Raw genomic sequence first — 8,913 nt, forward strand, 5'->3', positions numbered from 1 at the left:
CTGTTTTTGTAGTGTTTAGTGTGGCCGCTACGGCATGTAGCAATAGATTCTTTTAATTGTAGAGACATGTGATTAATGCCATAATGCTTCGTTAACTAAGGAGAAAAATTTCGATGTAATGTTTAGAGGATGTTTTGTATCATGACAGTTTTTAACTTATTGTAATTTACATGTAATTTACAATATCTTCATATTTCAATTCAAATGATATGCATCCAATGTTTTTATCTGGGAACCAGACTACCAATGTTTACGGTGATTTTTGTATTATAAGCCAATGCACATTTCGGGTTTATTCATTTCGGACCTATCATGAATGAAGGTCATCTAAGGTCAAACGTGACGTTAAACAGCTATGCCGAAAAACTATTTTTATACCATTGGGAATCGTTCAGTCTATCTTAGCGTTTTATATAGAAGGCGAACAACTCCACCGCGCACGGTTTTGGTTTTCACATGGTCATGTAGCTCATTTTGTACGCGTTCATTTCGAGGGATAACGTTCTCATTTCTCATAAGTACAACATGTTTGCGACACTAAGTATTTATTTTGCGAAGTTACACGTTAATTAAATTATAATGCATTCTCATAATTTTTTCGTTGTTTATTTGTGTAGAAACGCCTTTTCCGTGCAATATCGACTGCGACCTATCGTGGTTAAATTTTTGTCGTGATTCTTATATGCTCTCGTAAAGGTCCAATTACTTTTTTTTATAAATTAATTTAGAAATCAGATAAGATTACTATTTGTGTCTAAGACAAAATTGATCAACATTAGTTGCCTATAGATTACATAATTGTATCGGCCAGGTCATAGGATCTGCTCTTCACCCGATAGAACCTCAGGCCGTTAAGGATATATAAATAAACTATATTTAACTATATTGTTGTAAATTCTGGCCAATTTATGAGCAAGAAAATGAGATTTCGTGATAAATTCCAAACTTAATATCAAGAAAATTCAAGATATGTTGACTTAAATCATTAACCTACAATATCATTAAACATTGAATACTTATGGTTTTTAGACAAACAATTATTGATACTTTTTACTAGATACTATATTTACTAAACCAGTTTTACAGTATAAAATATGAAGACAATCATATAATGGATAGTTGGATATAATAACCAACTTAAAGAGATATGATAATCCCAGAGTCTTGAGACATGTTTGAAATAACCTTAAAAAATGCATTAAAATGACTAAATATTTGTGTTTGGAACTATGATAATATTTCAACAATGATATTTCAAGTTTTTCAATAGCAACTTGTTTTCATGAAGAAACCCAATAATTTGTCGTTTGTTTCTTTATCCCAAGCACATTTTACTTTTTAATAATAAATATTTTCTAAAACAATTTTTCCGTAAGTTATGTGACCAAATTAAGCAGCACATATACTGAACATATGTGTATTCATTAAAATGATATTATGTACCGGTATACCATTATATTTAACTATAGCAACTACTTGCAATTCAAGGGAGGCAAGACGCTGTTTTAAAACTTGACCAAATTTTAAACACGAAAATGAAATTTCTTGACAAACAGCAAATTTATGACAAACAAAATCTACTTTTTAATATTAAATAGCATCTAAAACATTTTTTCTCTGAGTAAAGTTATGCGACAACACCATGCAGCAAATATACTGACCAGATGTTAATTCATTAAACTGATATTAGGTGCATTATGATTTCAACTGTAAAAACAATTTGCAATTAAAGGGAGGCTAGAAGCTGTTTTAAAATCTGACCAAATTATTAGAAGGAACAAACAATTTCTTAATCAATACAATATGTATTATGAACAAAAGTAGAGGCATATTGACATAAAGTGTTGATCTAAAAACTCATTAAAATGTAAACTTTGGGAAACCAGCCTAAATCATATTGAACAAAATAATTTTTTTAATCAAACAGTTTTACAAAATAACACATGAAGACATTAAATTTGCAATTCCAGGGCAGCAAAATGCTGGTTTCAAAATGTGACCAAATTATGAGCATGAAAATGAATTTTTTAAATAAATACCACATTTATTATTATCAAAGTTTGAGACACGGTGACATTTAGTGTTAACCTACATTCATTCAACATTAAAATACTTTAGGTAATTAGCATTAAAATTATTAACAACAAGAGATGTGTTAGTCAGAAACACAATGCCCCCTACTGCGCCGCTTTGATACATGTTTTTTTACCTTTGATCTTGAAAGATGACCGTGACCTTTCACCACTCAAAATATGCAGCTCCATGAGATACACATGCCAAATATCAAGTTGCTATGTGAAGGGACATAAAACGCGAAACCTAAACGCAAAGTGTGAAGGAAGGACAGACAGACAGACAGACGGTCCGATCACTATATGCCCTCCTTCGGGGGCATAAAAATAACTTATTTAGTCTACCAGTCTAACAGTATAAAATATGAAACCGTTAATAGGATGAATGTAAGTCATGATAACCAACAAAAAGATATATAAAAATCACATAAGCAGCAGCAGTCTCACTACAAGGGGATTGATTTAAAAACAACCTCAGTTGAGGAAAATGACATGCCCCCCTTACAGGGTTCAACACGACTCTTCAATTGTATATAAATCCATTAAACTTTATCATTATTAGCAAAATTAATTTGACATTAAAAGGGAGAACATTTGCTGAAAGCAGTAACAATCACACCCCTGAGTCTACAAACACTTCTACTGCCAATGCCAGAACGTACATGCAGTGTACGGTGACAGGTCCCTTGCCCTTATGTCTCATCCACTCCAGCACGGCATCAGTGAGCCGCAGCTGACTGGACGTCCCCACTGGGACACTCTTGTAGTCCGGCAACGCGTTGAACTGGAACTGCTTCACAGCACGGTCCTCTCCCTGCATGGGATACAGGCACAATACAGTATGACATGCTGCTCAGCACTTAGGGGTTTTAAAAAGGTTACACACAACCTACTAGTAGGTTACAGTCAAATATTGGTTCTATAGACAGTGACTCACTGATATTGGTAGGAAATTGACCCGTTACAAAATTGAAACAAGAGCTGTGTTTGTGAAACACAATGCCCCTTACTGCCCTTTGAAGCCGCACGGCAGCTATTTAGAAACAAAAAATGACCTTTGACCTTGAAGGATGGCCTTTACCTTTCACCACTCAAAATGTGCAGCTCCATGAGATACATATGCATGCCAAATATCAAGTTGCTATCTTCAATATTACAAACGTTTTGACCAAGGTTTAAGTTTTGGGACACACACAATGACAGACAGACAGGCCAAATACAATATACCCGGATTATTTGATCCAAGGGCATAAAAACAAACATCAATAAACCACTTGAGATGTCTCAAAAAGTTCTCTTAAGGTTTTCTAGAACAATACACAATCATGACCATAATTTCATAATTAATCAATAAAATATAATGAGTATTAGCTCAGTCTTATTCAAAAGTAGATATTTTTAAATTGTTAAACGCTAATTGAATGATGTATTTTACTGTATTTTACCAATATTACATAACATTACATAAAATATATCACACTATAGGCAACATTACGAACATTAATTTGTATTCCAAAACAATTGGCTTTTAATAATTAAAAAACACAAACTCTACAAAGCAGATATTCCTTATGCAATATAAGAAAACCGATATCAGTAAAAACATGAATTCCTGTGTCCAATACCATCAAAATATACCATGCTTTTTCTGCTGTCTACAAACCTTTGTCCTGTGTGTCAACTTGAATGTCCTCACAGTTATGTTGGCGTCTTCTTCTGATTAGAACAACAGCTCAATACTCAGGGGACCGTACTCCACTGTGTACCCGTACTCTTCAGGCCAGTATAGGGCACAGGACTGGACAAGGGAGACAATACGTACAGTTAGGGGATTGAACTCATGTCATACAACCATATAATGGTGAGATACTCAGGGGACAGTACTCCATTGTATACCCATACTCTTAAGGCCAGTACAGGGCACAGGACTGGACAAGGGAGAGAATACATACAGTCAGGGGAATGAACTCATGTAATACAATCATATAATGGTGAGATACTCAGGGGACCGTACTTCACTGTATACGCGTACTCTTAAGGCCAGTACAGAGCACAGGACTGGACAAGGGAGAGAATACATACAGTCAGGGGAGAGAACTCATGTCATACAATCATATAATGGTGAGATACTCATGGGAACTTTGTCCACTGTATACCCGTACTTTTCAGGCCAGTACATGGTACAGGACTGGACAAGGGAGAGAATACATACAGTCAGGGGAGAAAACTCATGTCATACAATCATAAAATGGTGAGATACTCATAGGAACTTTATCCACTGTATACCCGTACTCTTCAGGCTAGTACAGAGCACAGGACTGGACAAGGGAGAGAATAAATACAGTCAGGGGAGAGAATTCATGTCATACAATCATATAATGGTGAGATACTCATGGGAACTTTATCCACTGTATACCTGTATTTTTCAGGCCAGTACAGGGCACAGGACTGGACAAGGGAGAGAATAAATAAGTCAGGGGAATGAACTCATGTCATACAATCATATACTGGTGAGATACTCAGGGGACCATTCTTCACTGTATACCCATACGCTTCAGGCCAGTACAGGGCACAGAACTGGACAAGGGAGAGAATACATACAGTCAGGGGAACGAACTCATGTCATACAATCATATAATGGTAAGATACTCCATGTACGATACTCCACTGTTTACACCTACTCTTTAGGCCAGTACAGGGCATAGGACTGGACAAGGGAGGCAATATATACAATCATATGATGGTAAGATACTCAGAGGGTTGAACAATAGATGGAATGGAATAGAGTATGTCAGGTTATTATTGCATATGGAAAAGTAGATCTTTCAAGGCTAAGAACAGTAGATGCACAAGCAGGGCCGTACGTAGGAATCTTGCATGGGGGGGGGGCCAACCAGGGAGGGTGCGGGAGGGGTCTTCCCTCCCTATTTTTATTTTGCACTCTTCAAGGTTAACACAATTTATTTTGTAATATGAAAAAAAATATGGATATATTTATATAAATGAATCAGCACCTTTCTGAAGTATTAAGCTTTAAATATTGGTGTGAACAGCATTTTCAGAAATCAAATATATGATATTTGATGAAGAAGGAAAGCAAACTATGAAAATCAAAAACTTTTTTTAAGAAATTTATCATAAAGTATGACTGACATATAACCATAATACTATTTTCTCTTTGAATTCAAACCTCCTCTAAAGTTTCAAAGTAAATTCCTAATAAAATGTTTATCATCTACTACACAGTTTTACTTTCACCACCATTAACACAAATAAACCATCAAAATTATCAACAACTTTGACATTAGATAGGACCTTGAAACTTTTTCTATAATAACCGTTTTCCGTAGTTTTTTTTACATAACTATATCAGATATTGAGCTGATTGTTGGTATGCCAGTCATCCTACATGACCGAAAGATAAAGTGTGAAATTCATTCTAGACCATTGATATTTAGCGAAGTTATGGGCCTTGGACTTAAATTTCCACTATAATAACCATTTTCCTGAGGTTTTTTTGCAACTTTTTCAGATATTAAGCTGATTATTATGCCCCCGTTAGGATGGCATATGACAGTTGGACTATCCATCCATCTGTCCGGCATTTCAATATTCAGACTTTTTTCAAAACGCTTTAGAATATTGACCTGATATTTGGTGTGTGAGTGTACCTACAAGACTTTGGAGGAAGTATGACTTTCGTCAGGTCCATTGAATTTTAGCAAAGTTATGGGCCCTTGACTTTGACAAAGAAACTTGCTGGTTCAAAATAATGAATAATTGTCAATATCACCTCTCTAATTGCTTCCAACAGTATTTGTATTTCACAAATTATAAATGTCAGCAATATTCAGGCCAAGGACGTCCTGTTTGCTTGATTCGCTGCTTCTCTTTCCTTGGCTGATCAAAAAAGTGTTACATCAACCATCGATAGATGAAGCATTCATGATCACAGGGTGAATTCACTGATAGGGGATTTGCATGCAAGGCCATAAGAAAACATTGCCTAGGGGCTTATCTCCACTGGCAAGTAAAATAGCGCTAATCCCCTTGTTTATCAGGGACAATAAAACCCATAATCTCTTTTGTATTGAGGGGAAGTGTACTGTGGGCCCTTTTCATGAGAAAAATTGCAGTAAGTCCATTATTTGAACAAATCCTAACATGACAGCCAGCTGGGGGGGGGGGGCCTGGGCTCCATGGTCCCCCCCCCCCTGTGAACGGGCCTGACAAGCGTAGCAAGATAACTTCTCTACATTCAACAAAAATTCTATATATTCAATAATTTTCACACTTGCATCATACATTAATATAATAAAATCAAATAATAACAGATTATTGTATTATTTATTACGATCAATAGCATCATCATGTAATTATTTACAGCTAAAAGAAGACAATTTTTAAAATAAGTTAAAGTCAGTATCTCAAAACCATCAAACTATATGTTTGACTGATTTCAACCACTGTAAAGGCAGACAAATCATGCTTGATTTAAGATATTTTTATAAGCATTAATATTTTATACTTAATATTACATTTTACATTAATTTTATCAACAATAATTTCTTAAAACATTTATATTACCAAAAGTTTAATTTCAACAAAAAGAAAATATAGCAATGCTCTGATTTAAATTATAAATATCTTTTGAACAAAGCTAATTTTTAAGAGAAACATAACAGCAATCTATTTCACATGACTCGGGTTTCATATTTGATTACATGTATTTGTAATCATAAGATAACATTTTCATTTATCAATTGGAATACATATTCACAAACCTTGTCATTCCTATCAAATTCGTTGAGCATCACCACTGTATCAGAATGGTAGTCGAAGAGCAGACGCCAGCAGTCGGCCGCAGTGTTTGGAAGGGGCATCTGGGTCACAATATAGTAATCATTCTGGGTGTAACTCTGAATTAGAAATACATCAATATCGTCAAGTAATTCCTTTTAAATGTCTCTTGGAAAAGGGATCATTTTTCATGGAAGATATTTTTCATGGAAGAGATGGACATTGACATAACCACGTACGACCTAAATAGTTCAAATTTGAACATGGTTTGCACACATCATGAGTTTATTATTACATGAGCAATGGCTTAATCACTATGATGCCTTTCTAGCGCCAAAAGCCCCAGGTAGTTCTCGTCTCTGTAAGGTACTGACAGAGTACTGATCCTACTGACAGAGTACTGATCACTGACAGAGTACTGATCACTGACAGAGTACTGATCCTTCCAAGGAAACAGCCTAAAGAGTGTCTGTATAGTGAAAGGCTTTCAATTCATTCAAGCATAATTAATAGTTTTAACACTCTCCCATTCAGAAGCAAAGTAAAAATGGGTATATGCAACTAGCATAAAACCACAACAGCCTGTGATAAACTCTCAGGAAGTTCAAGCTACATGCTATTTGCTGCTTATCGGTATCTTAAGAGTTGGAAATGAAGCCTATAAAACTTGAATGTTATACGAAAGGTCTTTTACTTTTCTAATGGACTAAAAGGAGTCAAAATGCATATCTAAGTGTTAAGGGCTTAATTACACTCAGTGGCCTTGTAACATTTTCTTGTACCCAAGAAAGTAAACAAAATTGGGCTGTTTGACCAAATTGCTGTTTAATCATGTGTTTTGAGTTCTTCGATTAAGTTAAGGTTAAATAGACACCCAATAATCATTCTACGAGGGACAAGCTTTAGTGTATTGAAAGTTTCTTGATTTAAACCACATACAATTCAAAGAAATAAAATGGTTAGAAAATTTATGTCATACATGTAAATTAATGCCTATTTCTTTTTTAAAAAAGATGCATTAGAATATCCTTTATGTTTTGTAATTCAAAATATAAAATAGATAATATTACATTATAAATTAAACTTTAAAATATAGGTTAAAAAGTCTTCTGAAGGAAGATCCAGTGTAAGTGGAAAGTGTGGTCCCTGATAAGCATGTATGCACATGCATTAAGCATTCCCAGAAAGAGGCTCACATTCCTAACAAGACAGAAAGCAATCATGGATTTTCTAAAAACACTCACACTGATCACAGAGAACATTTATCAAATTAGCCTTTAAAATAGATAATAGTTGACTTTAAACACATGAAGAATATATCCATCTTGAAATGAACTTTCCCATTCAACTTATTCATTCTTAAGATTGTTTGTGTTGTTCTTATTATGAGATCTTGGGTCAGGCAAAGGCAATATTAATATTGTATAAATTCTTTATGTTGCACACAAGTTACTTATTTTGATTATTTTAGCGGTGAAGGTCTAACAATTTTTTAAATGTTAGTGTGTTGTTGTTTTTTTTGTAAATAAAAATTGCGTATAGTGCTTGAAAATAACTGTGATATTTAATAATTTCTTAAATTCCATTTATTTAAACTGAAATGAACTTAATTTATTGTTGTTTATTATGGATTTGTATCAGATCTTTGTATATTCATGCACGGAGTGTATATTGACAGGAGATGAATCGAGTATTTGACCCTTACTTTAGTAAATTCAATCTTATGCAAAAACTATTCATCCGATTTTATTGGTTTATACGTTATCTTGTTGCTTATTAATTCCTCTTTCAAAAAAATATAACTTTTAGTATATTCCTGTTGTTATTAATGGATTTATAGCGAGTTAAACACAAGAAATACAAATTTTATGTTTTACCACCGCGCGTTTTAACGTGTCGTGGCTATCGATCTTTTACGATTAGCGTACAGCGAAGCGCCGAGGTTATACATTTTGATGTACCCACTCACGTCTTTTGTTAAATTATAGTTTCATTTCTCGGCCGATTTTGACAAATTATATATCATTAGAAAGCTTACGTT

General features: G+C 34.3%; 1 long non-coding RNA gene across 1 annotated transcript; it reads right to left on the bottom strand.

The window, feature by feature from the left end:
• Positions 1–1,403: 1,403 nt before the first annotated feature.
• Positions 1,404–6,993, bottom strand: LOC127864751 (uncharacterized). The gene is made up of 3 exons (XR_008042270.1): positions 6,857–6,993; positions 3,736–3,870; positions 1,404–2,886 (listed from the first exon to the last, which is right to left on the bottom strand). It is a non-coding gene; the product is annotated as an uncharacterized LOC127864751 (long non-coding RNA).
• Positions 6,994–8,913: the final 1,920 nt, after the last annotated feature.

This window comes from Dreissena polymorpha, chromosome 1 (assembly GCF_020536995.1).
Source record: "Dreissena polymorpha isolate Duluth1 chromosome 1, UMN_Dpol_1.0, whole genome shotgun sequence".
Taxonomy (NCBI): Eukaryota; Metazoa; Mollusca; class Bivalvia; order Myida; family Dreissenidae; genus Dreissena; species Dreissena polymorpha.